We start from the raw sequence: 27,500 nt of genomic DNA, 5'->3' as shown, positions 1-27,500 counted from the left end.
TTGACTTCTTTTTTTTTCCTTCCAGGGCTTCTTGCCCCTTTAACAGACGACTACTACTGGCTCCATCATCATTAGGATATTGTAGAACAATAAACAGTGTTTTCCCCTCAATTCAAACATAGCAAAAGTCTTCTAGTGACCAAAAGATTCACGAGCTCTAAAAGATTCAACTTGCCCATTGCAAAATGGCAGGCTTGATGTTGAAGACCAGTGTTTGAGATTTTATGACCCAAATGTTTATAAAATGGCTGCCTGATCAGTTGAAACACCTTGGAGTGGACATTACTCTTGAGACTTCAAATACAACTCTTATATAATGTCTTTGAGTAAAAATAGAATTAGTCAAGTCTGTTACCGTAAAAAAATGTCAGTCCGTTACCAAACAATAATACCTTAAATGATAAATTTCTTGAACAATTATATTACAGTGCTAAAGTCATTCATGTAAGAACAGAACATCTGAAATAGTGAGTACAACAATCACGTCTTTTGTAGATGAAAAAATACTGTTTTAACGATAACGGACTGACATACAATTTCCCAAGGTCATTAAAACGACCGATGAGGACAAGATTTCATTAAAATCGTAAATTTGAATGTTTGTATAGGTTCCTGATACTTAAAATTGTTTTAATATCAATAAACAACAGCAAAGGTGGCTATAATTTTGTAGAAGTTGCAAGATTTATAATGTTGAGAAAATATTCTTTTCGTTCTTCAAGTAGGGGATACCCTTACATAAAGCTACAATAAGCATCCTGTACCACAAATATGCACGAAATATCCTTATATTCATAATCCTGAATGATTTTCCAACAAATTGGTACCAAATTTTTATATGTTCTTAAGAATTTGTAAAACATCCCTTCGGTTGACATTTTCATGGAATTGCCATTTTAGTAGATATTGCCCTATATGGAATTGCCATTTTAGTAGATATTGCCCTATATAGAATTGCCATTTTAGTAGACATTGCCCTATATAGAATTGCCATTTTAGTAGACATTGCCCTATATAGAATTGCCATTTTAGTAGACATTGCCCTATATGGAATTGCCATTTTAGTAGATATTGCCCTATATGGAATTGCCATTTTAGTAGATATTGCCCTATATGGAATTGCCATTTTAGTAGAAATTGCCCTATATGGAATTGCCATTTTAGTAGATATTGCCCTATATGGAATTGCCATTTTAGTAGATATTGCCCTCTATGGAATTGCCATTTTAGTAGATATTGCCCTCTATGGAATTGCCATTTTAGTAGATATTGCCCTATATGGAATTGCCATTTTAGTAAATATTGCCCTATATGGAATTGCCATTTTATTAGATATTGCCCTCTATGGAATTGCCATTTTAGTAGATATTGCCCTATATGGAATTGCCATTTTATTAATATTGCCCTTATGAATTGCCATTTTATAGATATTGCCCTATATGGAATTGCCATTATAGTAAATATTGCCCTATATGTAATTGCCATTTTATTAGATATTGCCCTCTATGGAATTGCCATTTTAGTAGATATTGCCCTAATGGAATTGCCATTTTATAGATATTGCCCTCTATGGAATTGCCATTTTAGTAGATATTGCCCTATATGGAATTGCCATTTTATTAGATATTGCCCTCTATGGAATTGCCATTTTAGTAGATATTGCCCTATATGGAATTGCCATTTTAGTAAATATTGCCCTATATGTAATTGCCATTTTATTAGATATTGCCTCTAATGGAATTGCCATTTTAGTAGATATTGCCCTATATGGAATTGCCATTATAGTAATATTGCCCTATATGGTAATTGCCATTTTAGTAGATATTGCCCTATATGGAATTGCCATTTTAGTAGATATTGCCCTATGAATGTGTAATTTGCCATTGATTTTATGTAGATATTGCCCTATATGGAATTGCCATTTTAGTAGATATTGCCCTATATGGAATTGCCATTTTATTAGATATTGCCCTATATGGAATTGCCATTTTAGTAGATATTGCCCTATATGGAATTGCCATTTTAGTAGATATTGCCCTATATGGAATTGCCATTTTATTAGATATTGCCCTATATGGAATTGCCATTTTAGTAGATATTGCCCTATATGGAATTGCCATTTTAGTAGATATTGCCCTAATGGAATTGCCATTTTAGTAGATATTGCCCTATATGGAATTGCCATTTTAGTAGATATTGCCCTATATGGAATTGCCATTTTATTAGATATTGCCCTCTATGGAATTGCCATTTTAGTAGATATTGCCCTATATGGAATTGCCATTTTATTAGATATTGCCCTAATGGAATTGCCATTTTAGTAGATATTGCCCTATATGGAATTGCCATTTTATTAGATATTGCCCTATATGGAATTGCCATTTAGTAGATATTGCCCTATATGGAATTGCCATTTTAGTAGATATTGCCCTATATGGAATTGCCATTTTATAGATATTGCCCTCTATGGAATTGCCATTTTAGTAGATATTGCCCTATATGGAATTGCCATTTTATTAGATATTGCCCTCTATGGAATTGCCATTTTAGTAGATATTGCCCTATATGGAATTGCCATTTTATTAGATATTGCCCTCTATGGAATTGCCATTTTAGTAGATATTGCCCTATATGGAATTGCCATTTTAGTAGATATTGCCCTATATGGAATTGCCATTTTATAGATATTGCCCTATATGGAATTGCCATTTTAGTAGATATTGCCCTATATGGAATTGCCATTTTAGTAGATATTGCCCTATATGGAATTGCCATTTTAGTAGATATTGCCCTATATGGAATTGCCATTTTAGTTAGATATTGCCCTATATGGAATTGCCATTTTAGTAGATATTGCCCTATATGGAATTGCCATTTTATTAGATATTGCCCTCTATGGAATTGCCATTTAGTAGATATTGCCCTATATGGAATTGCCATTTATAGATATTGCCCTATATGGAATTGCCATTTTAGTAGATATTGCCCTATATGGAATTGCCATTTTATTAGATATTGCCCTATATGGAATTGCCATTTTAGTAGATATTGCCCTATATGGAATTGCCATTTTAGTAGATATTGCCCTATATGGAATTGCCATTTTAGTAGATATTGCCCTATATGGAATTGCCATTTTATAGATATTGCCCTATATGGAATTGCCATTTTAGTAGATATTGCCCTATATGGAATTGCCATTTTAGTTAGATATTGCCCTATATGGAATTGCCATTTTAGTAGATATTGCCCTATATGGAATTGCCATTTTAGTAGATATTGCCCTATATGGAATTGCCATTTTAGTAGATATTGCCCTATATGGAATTGCCATTTTATATAAGATATTGCCCTATAGGAATTGCCATTTTAGTAGATATTGCCCTTATGGAATTGCCATTTTTAGTAGATATTGCCCTATATGGAATTGCCATTTTAGTAGATATTGCCCTATATGGAATTGCCATTTTAGTAGATATTGCCCTCTATGGAATTGCCATTTTAGTAGATATTGCCCTATGTGGAATTGCCATTTTATTAGATATGCCCTCTATGGAATTGCCATTTTAGTAGATATTGCCCTATATGGAATTGCCATTTTAGTTAGATATGCCCTATATGGAATTGCCATTTTAGTAGATATTGCCCTATATGGAATTGCCATTTTATAATATGCCCTTATAGAATTGCCATTTATAATAATTGCCTAATGAATTGCCATTTTAGTAAATATTGCCCTATAATGGAATTGCCATATTATATAGATATGCCCTTAATGAAATGCCATTTTAGTAGATATTGCCCATATGGAATTGCCATTTTAGTAGATATTGCCCTATATGAAATTGCCATTTTAATAGATATTGCCTCTATGGAATTGCCATTTTAGTAGATATTGCCCTATAATGGAATTGCCATATTAGTAGATATTGCCCTATATGGAATGCCATTTTATTAGATATTGCCCTATATGAATTGCCATTTTAGTAATATTGCCCATATGGAATTGCCATTTTATAGATATTGCCCTCTATGGAATTGCCATTTAGTAGATATTGCCCTATAATGGAATTGCCATTTTAGTAGATATTGCCCTCTATGGAATTGCCATTTTAGTAGATATTGCCCTCTATGGAATTGCCATTTTATAGATATTGCCCTCTATGGAATTGCCATTTAGTAATATTGCCCTATATGGAATTGCCATTTTAGTAGATATTGCCCTATATGGAATTGCCATTTTAGCTAGAAAATTGCCCATAATGGAATTGCCATTTTATTAGATATTGCCCTATATGGAATTGCCATTTTATAATATTGCCCTCTATGGAATTGCCATTTATAGATATTGCCCTATATGGAATTGCCATTTTATAGATATTGCCCTCTATGGAATTGCCATTTTAGTAGATATTGCCCTCTATGGAATTGCCATTTTAGTAGATATTGCCCTCTATGGAATTGCCATTTTAGTAGATATTGCCCTCTATGGAATTGCCATTTTAGTAGACATTGCCCTCTATGGAATTGCCATTTTAGTAGACATTGCCCTCTATGGAATTGCCATTTTAGTAGACATTGCCCTCTATGGAATTGCCATTTTAGTAGACATTGCCCTCTATGGAATTGCCATTTTAGTAGACATTGCCCTCTATGGAATTGCCATTTTAGTAGACATTGCCCTATATAAAAGCTCAAGTTTTTTTTTTCAGTCTTTTAAAAAAAAATCTAAACAGGTGTAAGGCAAAAAGACAAAAAGCAAAAAAAAAAAAACAAAAAAAAAAAAAAAAAAAAAAGAAAGATAAAGAAGTATCATAGATATAAACCAATCTAATAAATCAATCACAAAATGAAAACAAGAACACTTCGAAACACAAACCATGCCGTTTTAGGAGATGACATGAGAAAATCAACAATCACAATTTAAATTGACAACTTGGTAAAAATGCTAAGCGAAGTTCACTCAAAATAAGTTCTTTTTATTGCCAGAGACTGGACACCAAACTGTTTGACCAGAAAGAGAAAATCAAGGAAGGACTGTGTCCATTACGTCATGACTGTGTCCCATGCCATTATACTCCTGTCGACACGTAAAAAAAAAGGTCTCTGCTATGATCTTCCATGGCAGATATGATTCATCATCATCATCATCATCATCATCATCATCATCATCATCATCATCATCATCATCATCATCATCATCATCATCATCGTCGTCGTCATCGTCGTTGTCATCATCAACATCATCATCATCATTACATTGGTATCAAATTAGCCACCAACATGTTCATGGTTTGGACGTTTTGGGTTTCCCCTTTGTCAACAAAACATTAATGAAATACTAAAGACGAATTATCGACATCACCATCATCCTTAGTGTTTCATTCATTGTGTTTTTCTTAGGTGCCTGATAGCTAGATCTAATCCTTTGATTATTCTTACATCTTATTTTTTTTATTGGTGCAGAAACGACCTAAAGCTGAACGTATCCAATCGCTGTAAAACCATTTTCTTTTTTATATAAAAGAATGAATCAATTATTAGTCAACACACCATTTTGAAATTGGTGCTTTTGGTTTTGTTTTGTTTTGCTCACTTTTGCTGTTTTTATTTTTAAAAACTTTACATTTAATACCTAGATAAATATTGGCAATTGTAGTAACCATGAAGTAAATTCAATCTATTCAAAGATAAATAAACTCTCTCGTGTATCCTCTCTCTGTATTTTTCCTGTTGCAGGCATCTGGGGAAGTGCGTTCTGTATCCAGTTCAAGCGATGACTAGAAGATGACAAGAAATTGGCGACCAACTCAAAGACTGCTGCAATAGATGAAAGAGACTCATTTGGTAAATTATGGGGGTTGTTTTTTTTTTACATTTCCCACTACTGCTTTAGGGTTGTATGTGTCACAGGGGTGTATAAGGTGCAGCTAATATGACACTCACCTTGGAATTGGAAGGTCCAGACTTCAAGTCCTGCTCTAGCGGCATATAGTTCAGTCCTTGGAAAAGGCTATGTACTCGCATTCTCTAGTTGTCTCTGCCCCCCCCCCCCCCCCACCCCCCAATGTATTATCACATAACAGCCATCATGTGTCACCCTACACATTAAGTATTGCTGTTGGCTGGGACCCCTTGTAAAGCGCTTTAGTAAGACAGAAATATAGAATGACCTAAATGCATCCCTGCCTACATGAATATTTTAAGATTTGTAATTTATTGGAGATAAACAATATAAGTCAGCATAGTCAACTTTAAAAATCAACAGGTTTCCCTGACAAGGAATAAATATCACTTCGAATTCTTTTAAAATAAATAACACTTCAAATTCTTTAAAATGATGTAGTCTGGCTTCAACTTTCATTTTCAATAATTTTTAATGACCCAGAGATGGTCATGACGTTCTGGAATGGGAGCCAAAGTTTTGTAATTCTACCAATTTGTCGTAATAGTAGAGAGGTTCTGCCTGAATGTGTAAATTAGTCTCAAAATGATTTTGGGTTTTTTTTTTAATTTGTTAGGATGAGCCTGATGTATGTAACCCCCCCCCCCCCCCCAAACCCCCCCCCCCCCCAAATACAAAACCAAAAAAAAACAACTTCAGGTTTAAATGAGTACTTGGCAGATACGTGGTAAGAGCACCTCACAGGCGTCATGTCGAGTCCTACAAGTCTTTAAATGGCTTTAAGCTCAAAATTAGTGGATATTTTGCTACAGTGGACTTTGCTTAAAGTCAACATCTCTTGTTAGTCCCAAATTCCCCATTCTTTGTCTAATGTAAATGTTGCTGCTTGAGGCTCAAACTCTTAAGAAATAAATAACAATGTGAAATTGAATGTAAGCTTCAATTTAATAAACGAAAACAGATAATGTGGACGTTTCAGGTTTTCCCCTTTATAAACAGAATGAATGAAATACACAGACAAATATGCATCGAGCTTGAACCCAAGACTTTCCGATCCAAGTGTCATACCACTAGATCACATAGCCGCATATTATTATTATTTTTTGTTTGTTTTGTTTTGTTTTATTGTGTTTTTTTTTTTTGTTTGTTGCCAAATTTAGGCTCATTTGAATGGGTCCATTTTAATTGATGTCAATTTTTAAAAGGCCAAAAGAGGAAAAAGGGTTTATCGACGTGTACATATTTGCAGGTCTGATAACCAAACACATTTATGGGCCTGTTTTAATATTGTCGTCATGGACCATATTTAGCACTAGTTTGAGAGTACTATTTCCATCACAACAATGAGCCCATAATAATTTGGGTTATCAGATCTGCAGATAAGAATACGTTGGAGTTGATCAAACTGGGACCCATAGAAAGTCAGTTTTTCTCTTGTAATCGGGAGAGGGAGGATACATCTTTAAAATCTTTTATTATATGCCGTTATGTGGTCTTGTGGTGTGACACTCTCATTTGGATCGGAAAGTCCTGGGTTTGAGCCTCGCTCGACGCATAGTTAAGTCCTTGGAGAAGGCTCTTTACTTTTATTCTCTCACCGTACTCAGGTGTAAAATGAGTACCTGGCTTTTAACAGCATTGTCTATGTTGGAAAAAAAAATCGCCGAACAGGCATCCTGCCTCGTTCTATATGTTATATGTTACGGTCAGGGACCCTTTGTAAAACACTTTGAGCACTGTTAGTGGATATTGCGCTATATAAAAGCTCACTTGGTTTTTTTATTGCAAAAAACTAAAACTTGATTGTTATTTTTATTATCATTATGACTTCAGATTAACTTTTCAACTTGAAGTCTCATCCCAACACATAATAGCACTTTTAGGTGGTGGGTAACAAGTATGGGAGGTTAGACTAAGTTGAAAATGGATTTGATCCGGTGTATACCTGCGGACATGTCCAAGTGTTGAAGTTCATTCGCCTGACGTGTTAACGTTGACAAGATTGGTGTTATTCTCCTTTGAAATTTGTATGTTACTTGTTGTCAATGTCAACAACAGGTCTGTCACTGCTTGTGGGAAACCTGAAAACATATTAGGAGTGAATGGTTTGTTCTCTTATTTGTCTATCTGTGCTGGTTTTTTAATTATTGTTATTATTATTATTATTATTATTATTATTATTATTATTATTATTATTATTATTATTGTTATTGTTATTGTTATTGTTATTATTATTATTATTGTTATTGTTATTGTTATTATTATTATTATATTATTATTATTATTATTATTATTATTATTATTATTATTATTATTATTATTATTATTATTATTATTATTATTATTATTATTTTTATCGTGATCATCATCATCATTCCAGGTGAAAGACAAACACTGTGCGGTTCTCTATATCCCAGTCATCAAAGGAAGATGCATCACTAAAGGATGGGCTGCCGATGTCTGTAAGATGTCTTTGTTTTTTTTTTTTAAATAGCATCTAGTAGGAAAAGTTTTGGCCAACCTAGGGCATACCTGCCTATTCTGGTCACGGCACTGAATGAACGAACATTTAGCTGAAAATCCAAAAGTCATTAAATCTCCACCCTCAACGACTATCTGACCCAGGCCGTAAATCTTCCGTCTATTGTCGGATTTCCGACAGTACAATTTTGCTCTATAAGTGCTAAAAAAAAAGAAAAGATAATAGTAAAAATAAAATTCGTAACGCCAAAGAACAGAACCAATAAAAAAGAAAATAAAAGACTTTTATTTCGTTCCTGAAAAAATTAGATTTTATTCCGTTTCAAATGCCAACTTAAAAAAACAAAACAAAAAAACTTTTTATTTGTCGCATCAAAGACAAAACATGCCGTCTATCAGTAAGCTATAATATTATCATGCCACCTACGCCTCCGCTAGACGTTTATGTATTCACTGCCTGGCTACTGTGCCCCAGCCAGCGAGAGAGAGGTCGCGAAGTTCGCGCGAGTCGAAGTTCGCGCGAGTCGGCTTCACACACACACACACACCTAGTCAGTAAATAACGCACACACAGAAGTGTGTCGAACTGGACTGGAAGGTTTCTCTCTATTTTGCTACCAACACACATGCATATCTCCGGTTCTTATTTCTCAGTCTCTATATTTCTTTGGTTCCGTCCCGATGTCAGACGGAAAATAAAATAATGCGAAATAATTATTTTTCCTCGAAATATATATTCTTCTTCGAAAGCTCTCACACCACCGCACCACATTCTCTTCTTCTTCTTCTTCTTCTTCTTCTTCTTCTTCTTCTTCTTCTTCTTCTTCTTCTTCTTCTTCTTCTTCTTCTTCTTCTTCTTCTTCTTCTTCTTCTTCTTCTTCTTTGTCTTCTTCTTCTTCTTCTTCTTCTATAAGAATTAATCCAAATAAACGAAAGAATCAGCGTAAACATTTAACACAAACAGGAGCGAAGATAAACAGCTTCCCGTGTCGAGCACTTGACGTCTAGATACACATCCTTCAAAAGGGTAGGAATTGTTCTCTTCCTTTCATTTTACAACTAACTCAGACCTGGGACCTCAAATAATTGGGATTTTTTTTTTGATACCATAAAATAAGGACCTCTTTATAAATAAGTAGGGGAAAGTGACATGATTTGACTAATCAATTGACGTGTCATATCTGTGTTGTGTCTATATTTTTGTCCTGTTGTGTCTATTTTCGCATGTTCAAAAAGTTCAATTTTTTCACCAACCATTTACAGGCCTGCTGACCCCTGACTGACATTCATTGTGCAACCTGTACGAGCTCTTTTGACTGACCATTATTTTTTCAATGATATGACAATTTTATTGGTGTCTTTAATCGAGCAGGCTTTAATATTATGTTATGTTAAAAAGTTAAAGTTGTGTTATATTTTGTGTAATGTGTTCAGCGCTTGAAGGCTGCTTTTCACAGAGCTCTTTAAAATTATTGCATTTTACGGCTGTTTTAAGTGTTATTTCTATATAGGACGAATTTTATTTCATATTCAGAGGATTTCTTATGACTTTGTGCTGCTTTTGACGAAATTTTGTGGATTTTAAACAATTAATTTAGCAATATTTTAAAGTTTTGTAAATTTTGCAAGGATTTTATCATCTATTAAGACCATTTTTGTTGAGTGAGCTATTTTAATCGTATTACAAAGGTCGACAATGAACATTGAAAATGACACCTAATTATTGTTATAACTATTCACCCCAACACCTACTTACAATAGGACACACAATTAATAATACACCGAATTTAGAAATAGTGAACATTTTGAGATTTTTTGAATTATTCAAGGCATACAGAAAAATGTAAAAAAAGAGGAAATAAAGGTGGAAGGAAACAAAAACAAAAATCAAAATATCCACAAAGTCCCAAAGGATAAAAATCTTTAAATATATACATATAATTTGAGGAATGGAACGGCTGGCCGTCCAGGCATAGATTGGAGAGAGGAGTGAGTGAGGAAGATTAGATGTCAGCTTTTATAACAAGTGGCTACGTGGCTAAGGTAGAACGAAAAGTATTCACTAATTTGAAATTAATTCAAGGGAAGGCTTTTAAAGGAAAAATGATCTAATATTAGAAGGTAAAGTTTTTCTAAGTCTACCGAAATATAACTGGGGTGAGATGAATTCAGTTCTTACTAAAATAAAAATGAAATAAAATAAATGTGAACAATCTTTACTGTGACAAACACGACCTTCCACTTGTCAAGCAAAGGAGAGACCATCAAACAAGTAAAGAAATTTAAATATTTTATCATTACTATCATTACCCATGACGCATGTGACATAGAGGATGTAAAACAAAGAATAGCAATAGCAGAAAACATGTTCCATAAAATGCGACCAGTTGTGTCAAACAACAACCTAAAGTTGAAGACCAGAATGAAAATAGTAGAGACATATGTTATAAGTACCCTTTTATACGGTTGTGAAACTTGGACGCTTGACAAAAAATGTACGAGGAGGTTAGAGGCATTTGAGATGTGGATTTATAGAAGAATGTTGAGGCTATCATGGACAGACAGGTATACGAACGAGGAAGTGTTGGAGAAGGTGAGAAAGAGAAGAATGTTGATCGATATCATCAGAAAGAGGCAGCTACGGTTTCTGGGACATGTGTGGAGAAGAGACGGAATAGAAAAGTTGTTAACATCTGGGATAATCGAAGGAAAGAGAGCTAGAGGAAGACAACGAATGACATATCTAAATAACCTAAGAATGGCCAAATGTGATTTAAAAAGCAACACAGATTTCACGGGCACCACAAGCACAAGCCACAAACAATGATGTTAAAGAATTGTTTTAGTTGTGAACAAAACGAGACAAAATCAAATTTTATTATGATACCAAACTCATAACAATCATTTTTGCTGTTGAACGTTAAACCATAGACAAGTTTAGACATAAAAATTGTAAGAAGACCATAAAATGTTGGGTTTTGTTAAGTGACGTATTTAAATAATGTCACCGTACACCAAATATATTTTTGGCTTAAAAGAAAGACAAGAGAATGCAGATTATAGTGCAATTAATTTCTTGAACAGTTAAGTCACCAAAGCCAAGTTACATGCTTGTTAAGTTGAATAATATCCATTCTTCACTAACCTACCAGTCCAAAGAGCAGGATATGATAGCTGGTATTGTTTGATCAGATATTACTTGAGATATATACCACAGTCCTATCTGAAAATTAAGAATCAATTGTTGGTGTCCTTTAAATGATAGAGAACCTGTGATAAATAAATTGGCTCTAGGATATTTATGGTTTTAAAAGACTGATACGGATTGCACATAACAAGAATAAAGACATAATTCCAATTTTTAACGTTGTCAGTAACATAACATTTTTTCACTATCAAGGATTTTAGCCGATTTCACTTAAAATGACTTCAATAACCGTCGCTTACCTGGCAATTCTATTTTCACTATGATAAAATAGAATATGTTAAATATCACATAACGTAAAAAAAACATCAAATCTGTACGGTGACATTTTCATACAATTAATATTTTATTCAATGTACTTTAAGTAAAATACTAAATTTTAGGTGCCTTTTTATTTCATACCCTATTAATTGATTTCTGGATGAAATTTTTTCATTTAAATGCAGACCTGCCTATTTGAAGATAATAATTAAAATTAGTAGTTGTTTGGAGATTGTTCTTGCAGTCTCTATTTTCTAAAAATCTATCGTAACAGTTGGCATATCTGGTCTAGCGCTATGCGAAATAGAAAAATGGTAGAGACAGTATGTATATATTTATATATCTTATTCACTTTCTCCTTTTCTCTCATTTTCTCTCTCTCTATCTCTCTCCCTTTTTTATCTCATTAGCAAGTTATAGTTGGACGCCGAAGCAGCCCAAACGATCGACTGCAGCCCAAACGATCGACTGAACGAACACGTGATCAATTTTTTCTCGCATCCTCTCGTCTAATCTCGCCACTCCGGAATAGACAGAGGAGGCGGAGCTTATATTATATAATTCAATGAAAGTTCTGTCCGATGACAGGTGGGGGGATATCACCTCTCCAAAACTTACCTTATTATATGAGATCTTGAGATTCTTATCTAATCATCGATTGCTCGTTTGACAGCTCGCTTATGAACAGTTAGGAGATCATCTCACACACACACAAACATAATATACAAACAATACACAAACAATACACATGGTCATCTATTGCCTATACTATTAATGTTAATGTATACATCCCATGCTGATTGTCACTACACCCCATCCCCCCACCCCCCAACCATTTCCACCATCCAAGTACCAGCGGCTTTTTCTCTTTGATGTCATATCATGGACTCCCCAAAGCCCAACACCTCGGTCGTTTGTGGGTCCCCACCACCTTCCCCCGTAATCAATTTATAATTTTCTCTCCGTATCTAGTGTAGAGCTCCACATGCACAATTATACTATTGAATGACACTGGCCTTGCCCCTCACCTAACACATGGTAGGGTGAGGCCTGAGGTAGTCTCCATTTTTCCTTCTCCGTCAGCAACCCAAGCTATCCTCTAACACGTGACCTAAGATCCGATGCAGCATATCGCTTGAGAGCCTTCACTATCCAGATCTCGTTCATGGTCACGTGAGAAGGCTAAATAATAATAATAATAATAATAATAATAATTATTATTATTATTATTATTATTATTATTATTATTATTATTATTATTATTATTATTATTATTATTATTATTATTATTATTATTATTATTATTATTATCATATTGGATACAGCAGACCTGGTGAAGCAATACATACCAATAATATCAAATTCAAAACAGAAATGACTGTAGTTAACAAGAAACAAGCGGAATGGAAAAATGTGAGAAAACTCTGAAATTTGATTAATGAGAATGAAGACATCAAACGGAGAAAAATGCTAGCTCAAACTGCCTTCAGAGAACTTCACAACATTTGGAACAGGACGAACATCATTAACGAAAATGAAAGAATACGCCTTTACGAAGTGCTAGTGCTGCCAATCCTTATGCACAACTGTGGTACTTTGGGTCTTAGAAAAAAGAATTTGGACACCCTGGACTAACTTCATCGCAAACAAGTGAGACGAGAGTTATTGGGGTATATTGGCCAGACAAAATCAGTAATGAGGATGGATATGACAGATGCAGAGTACAACCAGTCAGTACGCATTTAAAGAAACAAAGATGGAAACTGTTCTAACACATGCTCTGGCAAGATGAAAATATTCCAGCACAAACCTCATTGGATGATTACTTCAAACAAGGAGCCAAATACAGAGGGCGTACACCAATTTCACTTCGAAACAACATTGAATCAAGATCTTAAAAAATATCAAATACAAATAGAAACAACAGCTGAAAAACTGATTTAAACAACACAAGGAAACATCCAACTGACTCAGCACCATAACACACATGATAACATTCTGAAGCTAAGTACACTTGCACTAGACTGAAATTTATGGAGGTAGATTACTAACTGGATAATAGAAACAGACTGACAAACTTGAACTGACCCACACATTCACGGCAAGCGTCCATTATTATTATTATATTATTATTATTATTATTATTATTATTATTATTATTATTATTATTATTATTATTATTATTATTATTATTGTTATTATTATTATTATTATTATTATTATTATTATTATTATTATTATTATTATTTATTATTATTATTATTATTATTATTATATTGTAGTAGCAGTTGTATTATTAGTAGTAGTAGTAGTAGTAGTAGTAGTAGTATTAGTAGTAAGTTGTTGTAGTAGTAGTAGTAGTAGTAGTAGTAGTAGTAGTAGTAGTAGTAGTAGTAGTAGTAGTAGTAGTAGTAGTAGTAGTATAGTGATAGTTGTAGTATTATTATTCTTATCATCACCATCATCATCATCATTATTATTATTACTATTATTATTATTATTATTATTATTATCATTATTATTATTATTACTACTATCATTAATATTAATAATTTTCGTTCTCCTGATCATCATCATCATTCCAGGTGAACACAAACACTGTCCGGTTCTCTACCTCCGAGTCATCAAAGTAAGACGCATTCTAAACGATGGGCTGCTGATCTCTGTAAGATGCCTTTTTTTTTTAAATCAACATCTCGGTAGTAGGAAATTTTTTGGCCAGTCTATCGCAGACCTACCTATTTGCATATAATAATTAATAATCGTAATTGTTTGGAGATTGTTATTGCAGTCTATATTTTCTATACATATTTCGCAACAGTTGGATTTCTGGTCAAGCGCAATGCAGAATATATATATATCATTCACTCTTCTCCATATTACGTTGGTTTGAGAGTATTTCCATTGCAACAATGAGACCATAACATTTTGGGATATTAGACATGTTAATAAATGTATGTCGGTTTGGATACTAAAAGTTGAGTTAATGGTCAAAAATAAGACCTCAAAAGAAAAATCTCACATTTCTGGAAATTCATTTAATTGAGCTTTTATATAGTGCAATATCCACTAAACGTGCTCAACGGCCTTTACAAAGGGTTCCTGTCCAACAGCAGCAGTTAACATATTGGACTATAATATATGACATCTGTGAAGCGATATTACATTTTTTTTCAAATAGAGACAACGCTGTTAAAGGCCAGGTACTCATTTTACACTTGAGTGAAATGAGTGATTGTGAGTAAAGAACCTTTTCCAAGGAATCAACTAAGGAGCCGCTCAGAGCCAGGACTTTCTGATTGGAATGCGAGTGTCATCCGACTAGACCGCATAGCATTATACATATCACTCATTCTTTCTTTTTATTGATGCTGTGCACACAGCTAAGAAGGGTACTGGACATCAAATACCCAAAAAAGATCTCAAATGAATCACTCTATAAGATCACAAAAGAAAGACCAATCTCCCTTGACATTTTACAACAACGATGGCAACTTTTCGGTCACATACTACGCAGGGACCAAAACATACCAGCTAACCAAGCCATGTCGGGATACTTTCAAAAACACGGGAACCTTTTCAGAGGAAGACCGATCACAACACTCCCTGTGATCCTAAACAAAAACCTCACAACACTTGGACAAAGCATTAGTCTCATAACGGCAGGGACCTTGAAAATCTGAGAACCCTAGCAGAGGACCGGCAATATTGGAGACACCTCACACAGGAAATACTGGAAACAGCCAAGGCGACCCAATCTTTCGGTCGAGACGCGAAAGGCATCTAAGTAAGTCAAGTGCGATTAGATATTTTACTCGCAACAATCCGCCAGCCGGATATAACGTTCCAACACACAAAACTATGTAATCTATGATTTAATTGTCTGATTGATAGAATTTAGAGAGAACTACTGATAAAAGTGGCTGGCAAAATAATAACAAACATATGATTAACCTCAATTTCAATCTATTCTATCTATCTATCTATCTATCTATCTATCTATCTATCTATCTATCTATCTATCTATCTATCTATCTATCTATCTATCTATCTATCTATCTATCTATCTATCTATCTATTATTATTATTATTATTATTATTATGATATTGGATACAGCAGACCTGGTGAAGCAATACATACCAATAATATCAAATACGCTGCGACATTGGAATCTAATGGTCAACAAATTCAAAACAGAAATGACTGTAGTTAACAAGAAACAAGCGGAATGGAAAAATTTGAGAAAACTCTGAAATTTGATCAATGAGAATGAAGACATCAAACGGAGAAAAATGCTAGCTCAAACTGCCTTCAGAGAACTTCAGAACATTTGGAACAGGACGAACATCATTAACGAAAATGAAAGAATACGCCTTTACGAAGTGCTAGTGCTGCCAATCCTTATGCACAACTGTGGTACTTTGGGTCTTAGAAAAAAGAATTTGGACACCCTGGACTAACTTCATCGCAAACAAGTGAGACGAGAGTTATTGGGGTATATTGGCCAGACAAAATCAGTAATGAGGATGGATATGACAGATGCAGAGTACAACCAGTCAGTACGCATTTAAAGAAACAAAGATGGAAACTGTTCTAACACATGCTCTGGCAAGATGAAAATATTCCAGCACAAACCTCATTGGATGATTACTTCAAACAAGGAGCCAAATACAGAGGGCGTACACCAATTTCACTTCGAAACAACATTGAATCAAGATCTTAAAAAATATCAAATACAAATAGAAACAACAGCTGAAAAACTGATTTAAACAACACAAGGAAACATCCAACTGACACAGCACCATAACACACATGATAACATTCTGAAGCTAAGTACACTTGCACTAGACTGAAATTTATGGAGGTAGATTACTAACTGGATAATAGAAACAGACTGACAAACTTGAACTGACCCACACATTCACGGCAAGCGTCCATTATTATTATTATTATTATTATTATTATTATTATTATTATTATTATTATTATTATTATTATTATTATTATTATTGTTATTATTATTATTATTATTATTATTATTATTATTATTATTATTATATTATTATTATTATTATTATTATTATTATTATTATTATTATTATTATTATTATTATTATTTGTAGTAGCAGTTGTATTATTAGTAGTAGTAGTAGTAGTAGTAGTATTAGTAGTAGTTGTAGTAGTAGTAGTAGTAGTAGTAGTAGTAGTAGTAGTAGTAGTAGTAGTAGTAGTAGTAGTAGTAGTAGTAGTAGTGATAGTTGTAGTATTATTATTCTTATCATCACCATCATCATCATCATCATTATTATTACTATTATTATTATTATTATTATTATCATTATTATTATTATTACTACTATCATTAATATTAATAATTTTCGTTCTCCTGATCATCATCATCATTCCAGGTGAACACAAACACTGTCCGGTTCTCTACCTCCGAGTCATCAAAGTAAGACGCATTCTAAACGATGGGCTGCTGATCTCTGTAAGATGCCTTTTTTTTTTTAAATCAACATCTCGGTAGTAGGAAATTTTTTGGCCAGTCTATCGCAGACCTACCTATTTGCATATAATAATTAATAATCGTAATTGTTTGGAGATTGTTATTGCAGTCTATATTTTCTATACATATTTCGCAACAGTTGGATTTCTGGTCAAGCGCAATGCAGAATATATATATATCATTCACTCTTCTCCATATTACGTTGGTTTGAGAGTATTTCCATTGCAACAATGAGACCATAACATTTTGGGATATTAGACATGTTAATAAATGTATGTCGGTTTGGATACTAAAAGTTGAGTTAATGGTCAAAAATAAGACCTCAAAAGAAAAATCTCACATTTCTGGAAATTCATTTAATTGAGCTTTTATATAGTGCAATATCCACTAAACGTGCTCAACGGCCTTTACAAAGGGTTCCTGTCCAACAGCAGCAGTTAACATATTGGACTATAATATATGACATCTGTGAAGCGATATTACATTTTTTTTCAAATAGAGACAACGCTGTTAAAGGCCAGGTACTCATTTTACACTTGAGTGAAATGAGTGATTGTGAGTAAAGAACCTTTTCCAAGGAATCAACTAAGGAGCCGCTCAGAGCCAGGACTTTCTGATTGGAATGCGAGTGTCATCCGACTAGACCGCATAGCATTATACATATCACTCATTCTTTCTTTTTATTGATGCTGTGCACACAGCTAAGAAGGGTACTGGACATCAAATACCCAAAAAAGATCTCAAATGAATCACTCTATAAGATCACAAAAGAAAGACCAATCTCCCTTGACATTTTACAACAACGATGGCAACTTTTCGGTCACATACTACGCAGGGACCAAAACATACCAGCTAACCAAGCCATGTCGGGATACTTTCAAAAACACGGGAACCTTTTCAGAGGAAGACCGATCACAACACTCCCTGTGATCCTAAACAAAAACCTCACAACACTTGGACAAAGCATTAGTCTCATAACGGCAGGGGACCTTGAAAATCTGAGAACCCTAGCAGAGGACCGGCAATATTGGAGACACCTCACACAGGAAATACTGGAAACAGCCAAGGCGACCCAATCTTTCGGTCGAGACGCGAAAGGCATCTAAGTAAGTCAAGTGCGATTAGATATTTTACTCGCAACAATCCGCCAGCCGGATATAACGTTCCAACACACAAAACTATGTAATCTATGATTTAATTGTCTGATTGATAGAATTTAGAGAGAACTACTGATAAAAGTGGCTGGCAAAATAATAACAAACATATGATTAACCTCAATTTCAATCTATTCTATCTATCTATCTATCTATCTATCTATCTATCTATCTATCTATCTATCTATCTATCTATCTATCTATCTATCTATCTATCTATCTATCTATCTATCTATCTATCTATCTATCTATCTATCTATTATTATTATTATTATTATTATTATGATATTGGATACAGCAGACCTGGTGAAGCAATACATACCAATAATATCAAATACGCTGCGACATTGGAATCTAATGGTCAACAAATTCAAAACAGAAATGACTGTAGTTAACAAGAAACAAGCGGAATGGAAAAATTTGAGAAAACTCTGAAATTTGATCAATGAGAATGAAGACATCAAACGGAGAAAAATGCTAGCTCAAACTGCCTTCAGAGAACTTCAGAACATTTGGAACAGGACGAACATCATTAACGAAAATGAAAGAATACGCCTTTACGAAGTGCTAGTGCTGCCAATCCTTATGCACAACTGTGGTACTTTGGGTCTTAGAAAAAAGAATTTGGACACCCTGGACTAACTTCATCGCAAACAAGTGAGACGAGAGTAATTGGGGTATATTGGCCAGACAAAATCAGTAATGTGGATGGATATGACAGATGCAGAGTACAACCAGTCAGTACGCATATAAAGAAACAAAGATGGAAACTGTTCTAACACATGCTCTGGCAAGATGAAAATATTCCAGCACAAACCTCATTGGATGATTACTTCAGACAAGGAGCCAAATACAGAGGGCGTACACCAATTTCACTTCGTAACAACATTGAATCAAGATCTTAAAAAATATCAAATACAAATAGAAACAACAGCTGAAAAACTGATTTAAACAACACAAGGAAACATCCAACTGACTCAGCACCATAACACACATGATAACATTCTGAAGCTAAGTACACTTGCACTAGACTGAAATTTATGGAGGTAGATTACTAACTGGATAATAGAAACAGACTGACACACTTGAACTAACACACACATTCACGGCAAGCGTCCATTATTATTATTATTATTATTATTATTATTATTATTATTATTATTATTATTATTATTATTATTATTATTATTATTATTATTATTATTATTATTATTATATTATTATTATTATTATTATTATTACTACTACTATACTACTACTACTACTACTACTATTATATTATTATTATTATTATTATTATTATTATTATTATTATTATTATTATTATTATTATTATTATTATTATTATATTTTATTATTATTATTATTATTATTATTATTATTATTATTACTACTATCCTTAATATTAATAATTTTCATTCTCCTGATCATCATCATCATTCCAGGTGAACACAAACACTGTGCGGTTCTCTACCTCCGAGTCATCAAAGTAAGACGCATTCTAAACGATGGGCTGCTGATTTCTGTAAGATGCCTTTTTTTCTTTTAAATCAACATCTAGGTAGTAGGAAAGTTTTTCGCCAGCCTATCGCAGACCTACCTTTTTGCATATAATAATTAATAATCGTAATTGTTTGGAGATTGTTATTGCAGTCTATTATTTTCTATACATATTTCGCAACAGTTGGATTTGTGGTCAAGCGCCATGCAGAATATATATATATATATATCATTCACTCTTCTCCATATTACGTTGGTTTGAGAGTATTTCCATTACAACAATGAGACCATAACATTTTGGGATATTAGACATGTTAATAAATGTATGTCGGTTTGGATACTAAAAGTTGAGTTAATGGTCAAAAATAAGACCTGAAAAGAAAAATCTCACATTTCTGGAAATTCATTTAATTGAGCTTTTATATAGTGCAATATCCACTAAACGTGCTCAACGGCCTTTACAAAGGGTCCCTGTCCAACAGCAGCAGTTAACATATTGGACTATAATATATGACACCTGTGAAGCGATATTACATTTTTTTCAAATAGAGACAACGCTGTTAAAGGCCAGGTACTCATTTTACACTTGAGTGAAATGAGTGATTGTGAGTAAAGAACCTTTTCCAAGGAATCAACTAAGGAGCCGCTCAGAGCCAGGACTTTCTGATTGGAATGCGAGTGTCATCCGACTAGACCGCATAGCATTATACATATCACTCATTCTTTCTTTTTATTGATGCTGTGCGATTAGATATTTTACTCGCAACAATCCGCCAGCCGGATATAACGTTCCAACACACAAAACTATGTAATCTATGATTTAATTGTCTGATTGATAGAATTTATAGAGAACTACTGATAAAAGTGGCTGGCCAAAATAATAACAAACATATGATTAACCTCAATTTCAATCTATTACTATTACTATCTATCTATCTATCTTTCTATCTATCTATCTATTCTATCTATCTATCTACTATCTATCTATCTATCTATCTATCATACTATCTATCTATCTAACTATCTATCTATCTATCTATCTATCTAATCTATCTATCTATCTATCTATCTATCTATCTATCTCTATCTATCTATCTATCTATCTATCTATCTATCTATCTATCTATCTATCTATCTATCTATCTATCTATCTATCTACTATCTATCTACTATCTATCTATCTATCTCATCTATCTATCTATCTATCTATCTATCTATCTATCTATCTATCTATCTATCATCTATCTATCTATCTATCTATCTATCTATCTATCTATCTATCTATCTATCTATACTATCTATCTATTATCTATCTATCTATCTATCTATCTATTATCTATCTATTATCTATCTATCTATCTATCTATCTATTATCTATCTATCTATCTATCTATTATCTATCTATCTATCTATCTAATTATTATCTATATTATCTATCTATATATCTATTTATCTATTATCTATCTATTATCTATTATTATTATTATTATCTATTATATTATTATCTATTATACATTATTTATCTATTATCATATCAATTATTAATTAGTTATTATTATTATTATTATTATTATTATTATTATTATTATTATTATTATTATTATTATTATTATTATTATTATTATATTATTATTATTATTATTATTATTATTATTATATATTATTTATTATTATTATTAAATTATTAATTATTATCATATTGGATACAGAAGACCTCGTTTAAGCAATACATACCAATAATGTCAAAGGAAGTGGTTATTCAGTATCAGATACTGAATAGTGCTTTTCCACTATTCAGTATCCACAAGGAACTCTTTTCTATAGAGAGAGTGAAAAGTGCGACAATCTCGGTTGAACGTAAATAAACTGCTGACCTACTTCCAGATTGAATACGTGCAGTAACTGACAGCCCGATTCAAAGTTGTAAAAATATTTTGATCGTAATATTTAAATTTCTGCTATTGTGCAATTAACATATCTAGTTCAAAATATCAAAGTAAGAGTGGCATTCAAATACATTTTTAAATGTCTAAATAGACATGATTAAATGTCACTAAATGTTAAGTGACACCATGGCTTGGTGGATATAAGCTGTTTGACTCTGAGCTTAAGGTTCGAGAGTTCAAATCCCGGCTGGGATAACTTTTTTTTCCCCAATATTTTAAAAATTCCTTCTGTCTATTGATATTTTTTAAACTTTTGTTTTAATAATTTAATTTGCTTGTAATATGCTTTAATGTTGATATTATACTATTGTTCTTCTTTTATTATTATTATTATTATTATTATTATTATTATTATTATTATTATATTATTATTATTATTATTATTATTATTATTATTATTATTATTATTGTTGTTGTTGTAATCGTCATCATCATCATCATTATTATTATGATTATTATTTTTTGTTTGTTTGTTTGTTTGTTTGGTCATCTAAGACAAACCCGATTCATTATAAATATGTGGCCAGACTTTCTGCCATTTTTAATTGAGCGATGTACTTCCGTGAATTAATTGCCGTTTTATATTAAAATTTATGTGATAATAATATAATAATAATAATAATATATAATAATAATAATAATAATAATAATAATAATAATAATAATAATAATAAATAATAATATAATAATAATAATAATAATAATAATAATAATAATAATAATAATAATAATAATAATAATAATATAATAATAATAATAATAATAATAATAATAATAATAATAATAATAATAATAATAATAATAATAATAATAATAATAATAATAATTTAAATAGATACTGAATATTAGACTACAATTGACATCTATTTACTGAATACACGTGGTATTTTTAGAGGTGTTTCTTTTTTTCACGAAACACGCCAGGAAGTAGGCAACAGTGGGGAGTGAACCTGGGACTGGGTTTCGTAAAAAAAAAGCAATTACTTTTTTTTACGAAACCCGACAATATCCGACAAAGTTATGGAAAGAAAGTAGGCAACAGTGGGGGAGTGAACCCGAGACTCAGGGAAGTGTACACTATTGGGGAGTAAACCTAAGTCTATGGATTTTCGACAGCTTTTGGCGGGTTTCGTAAAAATGTAATTGCTTCATTCTCGTCTGGTACCCACCTCCCATAGTCCGGCTTCATTTCCCACTGGTATCCATCTTCCATAGTCCCAGGTTCATTTCCACTGTTAACCTCTTCTCACAGTCCCAGGTTCACTCCCAACCGGTGTGCACTTCCCTGAGTCCCGGTTCATTGCCCAATGGTGCCCACTTCCCATAACTTTTGACAATATCGGTAGGTTTTGAAATAAAAGTACATTCTGAGCTCCCTGTCCACTGGTATGAACCTCTCGCAGTCCCAGGTTCAATCCTCATCGGTGTCCGAATCCCAGGTTCACTCCCCACTGCTGCCTGCTTCCCATAACTTTGTCGGGTTTTGGCGGGTTCCGATAAAAAGTAATTCCCCCTTTCCCTTGGTCTTGCTTTTTTACTAAATCCAGAGTCCCAGGTTCACTCCCCACAAGTGTACACTTCCCTGAATCACAAGATCACCCCCCACTGTTGCCTACTTCAATAACTTTGTCGGATATTGCCAGGTTTGTCGGGTTTCGAAAAAAAGTAATTGCTTTTATATGAAACTCGCTGAAACCCGCCGAAAACCAGAGTCTCAGGTTCACTCCCTACTGGTGTGCACTTCCATGAATCTCAAGTTAACCCCCCATTGTTGCCTACTTCCCATAACTTTGTCGGATATTGCCAGGTTTCGTCGGGTTTCGAAAAAAAGTAATTGCTTTTATATGAAACTCGCTGAAACCCGCCGAAAACCAGAGTCTCAGGTTCACTCCCTACTGGTGTACACTTCCATGAATCTCAAGTTAACTCCCCAATGGTGCCTACTTCCCATAACTTTGTCAGATATTGCCGAGTTTCGTAAAAAGGTAATTCCTTTTATGTGAAACTTGCTGAAACCCGCCGAAAACCAGAGTCTCAGGTTCACTCCCCACAGGTGTACACTTCCATGAATCTCAGGTTCACTCCCCACTGTTGCCTCACTTCCCATAACTTTGTCGGATATTACCCGGTTTCGTAAAAAAAGCAATTGCTTTTATATGAAACTCGCTGAAACCCGCTGAAAACCAGAGTCTCAGGTTCACTCCCCACTGGTGTATACTTCTATGAATCTCAGGTTCACTCCCCACTGTTGCCTACTTCAATAACTTTGTCAGATATTGCCAGGTTTCGTCGGGTTTGGTAAAAAAGTAATTGCTTTTATGTGAAACTCGCTGAAACCCGCCGAAAACCAGAGTCTCAGGTTCACTCCCCACTGGTGTACACTTCCATGAATCTCAGGTTCACTCCCCACTGTTGCCTACTTCCCATAACTTTGTCGGATATTGCCGGGTTTCGTAAAAAGGTAATTGCTTTTATGTGAAACTCGCTGAAACCCGCCAAAAACCATAGTCTCAGGTTCACTCCCCACTGATGTACACTTCCCTAAGCTCAGGTTCACTCCCCACTGTTGCCTACTTCCCACAACTTTGTCGGATATTGCCGGGTTTCGTAAAAAAAGCAATTGCTTTTATATGAAACTCGCTGAAACCCGCTGAAAACCAGAGTCTCAGGTTCACTCCCCACTAGTGTATACTTCTATGAATCTCAGGTTCACTCCCCACTGTTGCCTACTTCAATAACTTTGTCGGATATTGCCAGGTTTCGTCGGGTTTGGTAAAAAAGTAATTGCTTTTATGTGAAACTCGCTGAAACCCGCAGAAAACCATAGTCTCAGGTTCACTCCCCATTGGTGTACACTTCCCTTAGTCTCACGTTCACTCCCCATTATTTGCCTACTTTCCATAACTTTGCCCCATTTTGTTGGGATTTGGCGCATTTCGTAAACAAAAAGTAATTGCTTTTTTTTCCCTCCAAAACTCACCGAAAACAAGTCCCAGGTTCACTCCCCACTAGTGTACACTTCCCCGAATCTCAGGTTCACTCCCCACTGTTGCCTACTACCCATAACTTTCTCGGATATTGCCAGGTTTCGTCGGGTTTCATAAAAATGTAATTGCTTTTATATGAAATTATCTGAAGCCCGCCGAAAACCATAGTCTCAGGTTCACTCCCCACTGGTGTACACTTCACTGTCTCAGGTTCAGTCCCACGCTTTGCCTACTTTCCACAAGTTTGCCGCATATTGTCGGGTTTCGTAAAAAAGTAACCCCCCCCCCCATTTTGTTACTGCTGTTTTACAAAACCCAGAGTCCCAGGTTCACTCCCCACTGGTGTACACTTCCCTGGTTCTCATGTTCATCCCTTCCTCCCCCCCCCCTTCTCCCTTACACACTCACACACACACACACACACACACACACACACGCTGCTGCCTAACTCCCATAACTTTGTCGGATATTGCCAGGTGTCGTCGGGTTTCGTAAAAAAGTAAAATTGCTTTTTATTACGAAACCCACCGAAACCCAGTCCCAGGTTCACTCCCCACAGGTGTACACTCCTCTGAGTCCCAGATTCACTCCCACAGCTGCCCTCTTTGTCAGGTTTCGGAAAAAAACAACACCGTATTATAGTGCAAAACCACTATTCAGTGTCAGATACTGAATAGTACAAAACCACTATTCAGTATCAGATACTGAATAGTACAAAACCACTATTCAGTATCAGAGAACTTCACAACATTTGGAACAGGACGAACATCATATACGAAAATGAAAGAATATGCCTTTACGAAGTGCTAGTGATGCCAATCCTTATGCACAACTGTGGTACTTTGGGTCTTAGAAAAAAGAATTTGGACACCCTGGACTAACTTCATCGCAAACAAGTGAGACGAGAGTTATTGGGGTATATTGGCCAGACAAAATCAGTAATGTGGATGGATATGACAGATGCAGAGTACAACCAGTCAGTACGCATTTAAAGAAACAAAGATGGAAACTGTTCTAACACATGCTCTGGCAAGATGAAAATATTCCAGCACAAACCTCATTGGATGATTACTTCAGACAAGGAGCCAAATACAGAGGGCGTACACCAATTTCACTTCGTAACAACATTGAATCAAGATCTCAAAAAATATCAAATACAAATAGAAACAACAGCTGAAGAACTGATTTAAACAACACAAGGAAACATCCAACTGACTCAGCACCATAACACACATGATGACATTCTGAAGCTAAGAACACTTGCACTAGACTGAGATTTATGGAGGTAGATGACTAACTGGATAATAGAAACAGACTGACAAACTTGAACTGATGCACACATTCACGGATAGAAACAGACTGACAAACTTGAACTGACTCCCACATTCACGGCAAGCGTCCATTATTATTATTATTATTATTGTTATTATTATTATTACTATTATTATTATTATTATTATTATTATTATTATTATTATTATTATTATTATTATTATTATTATTATTATTATTATTATTATTATTATTATTATTATTATTATTATTATTATTATTATTATTTATTATTATTATTATTATTGTAGTAGTAGTTGTAGTATAGTAGTAATAGTAGTAGTGTAGTAGTAGTAGTAGTAGTAGTAGTATAGTATGTAGTAGTAGTAGTAGTAGTAGTTAGTATAGTAGTATAGTAGTAGTAGTAGTAGTAGTATATGTAGTAGTAGTAGTAGTAGTAGTAGTAGTAGTAGTATAGTAGTAGTAGTATAGTAGTAGTAGTAGTAGTAGTAGTAGTAGTAGTAGTAGTAGTAGTAGTAGTATATAGTAGTAGTAGTAGTAGTAATTAGTAGTATTATAGTATAGTAGTTGTAGATAGTGTAGTATATAGATATATATTTTATTTGATATTCTATCATCATCATCTATTATTATTATTATTACTATTATTATTATTATCATTATTATTATTATTACTACTATCATTAATATTAATAATTTTCGTTCTCCTGATCATCATCATCATTCCAGGTGAACACAAACACTGTCCGGTTCTCTACCTCCGAGTCATCAAAGTAAGACGCATTCTAAATGATGGGCTGCTGATTTCTGTAAGATGCCTTTTTTTTTTTTTTAAATCAACATCTCGGTAGTAGGAAATTTTTTGGCCAGCCTATCGCAGACCTACCTATTTGCATATAATAATTAATAATCGTAATTGTTTGGAGATTGTTATTGCAGTCTATATTTTCTATACATATTTCGTAACAGTTGGATTTCTGGTCAAGCGCCATCCAGAATATATATATATATATCATTCACTCTTCTCTATATTACGTTGGTTTGAGAGTATTTCCATGACAATAATGAGACCATAACATTTTGGGATATTAGACATGTAAATAAATGTATGTCGGTTTGGATACTAAAAGTTGAGTTAATGGTCAAAAATAAGACCTGAAAAGAAAAATCTCACATTTCTGGAAATTCATTTAATTGAGCTTTTATATAGTGCAATATCCACTAAACGTGCCCAACGGCCTTTACAAAGGGTCCCTGTCCA

At 33.7% G+C, this 27,500-nt stretch overlaps 1 long non-coding RNA gene across 1 annotated transcript; it reads right to left on the bottom strand.

Annotated features, from left to right (window-relative positions):
* Positions 1–5,705: 5,705 nt before the first annotated feature.
* Positions 5,706–21,830, bottom strand: LOC144974040 (uncharacterized). Its single transcript, XR_013645632.1, has 3 exons — positions 21,748–21,830; positions 7,851–7,986; positions 5,706–5,820 (listed from the first exon to the last, which is right to left on the bottom strand). It is a non-coding gene; the product is annotated as an uncharacterized LOC144974040 (long non-coding RNA).
* Between the last annotated feature and the right edge of the window lie 5,670 nt (positions 21,831–27,500).

This window comes from Berghia stephanieae, chromosome 5 (genome assembly GCF_034508935.2).
Source record: "Berghia stephanieae isolate SIO BIC M18660-M18661 chromosome 5, UCSD_Bste_1.3, whole genome shotgun sequence".
In the NCBI taxonomy this organism is placed as follows: Eukaryota; Metazoa; Mollusca; class Gastropoda; order Nudibranchia; family Aeolidiidae; genus Berghia; species Berghia stephanieae.
This window is presented reverse-complemented; position numbering and strand designations above follow the sequence as displayed.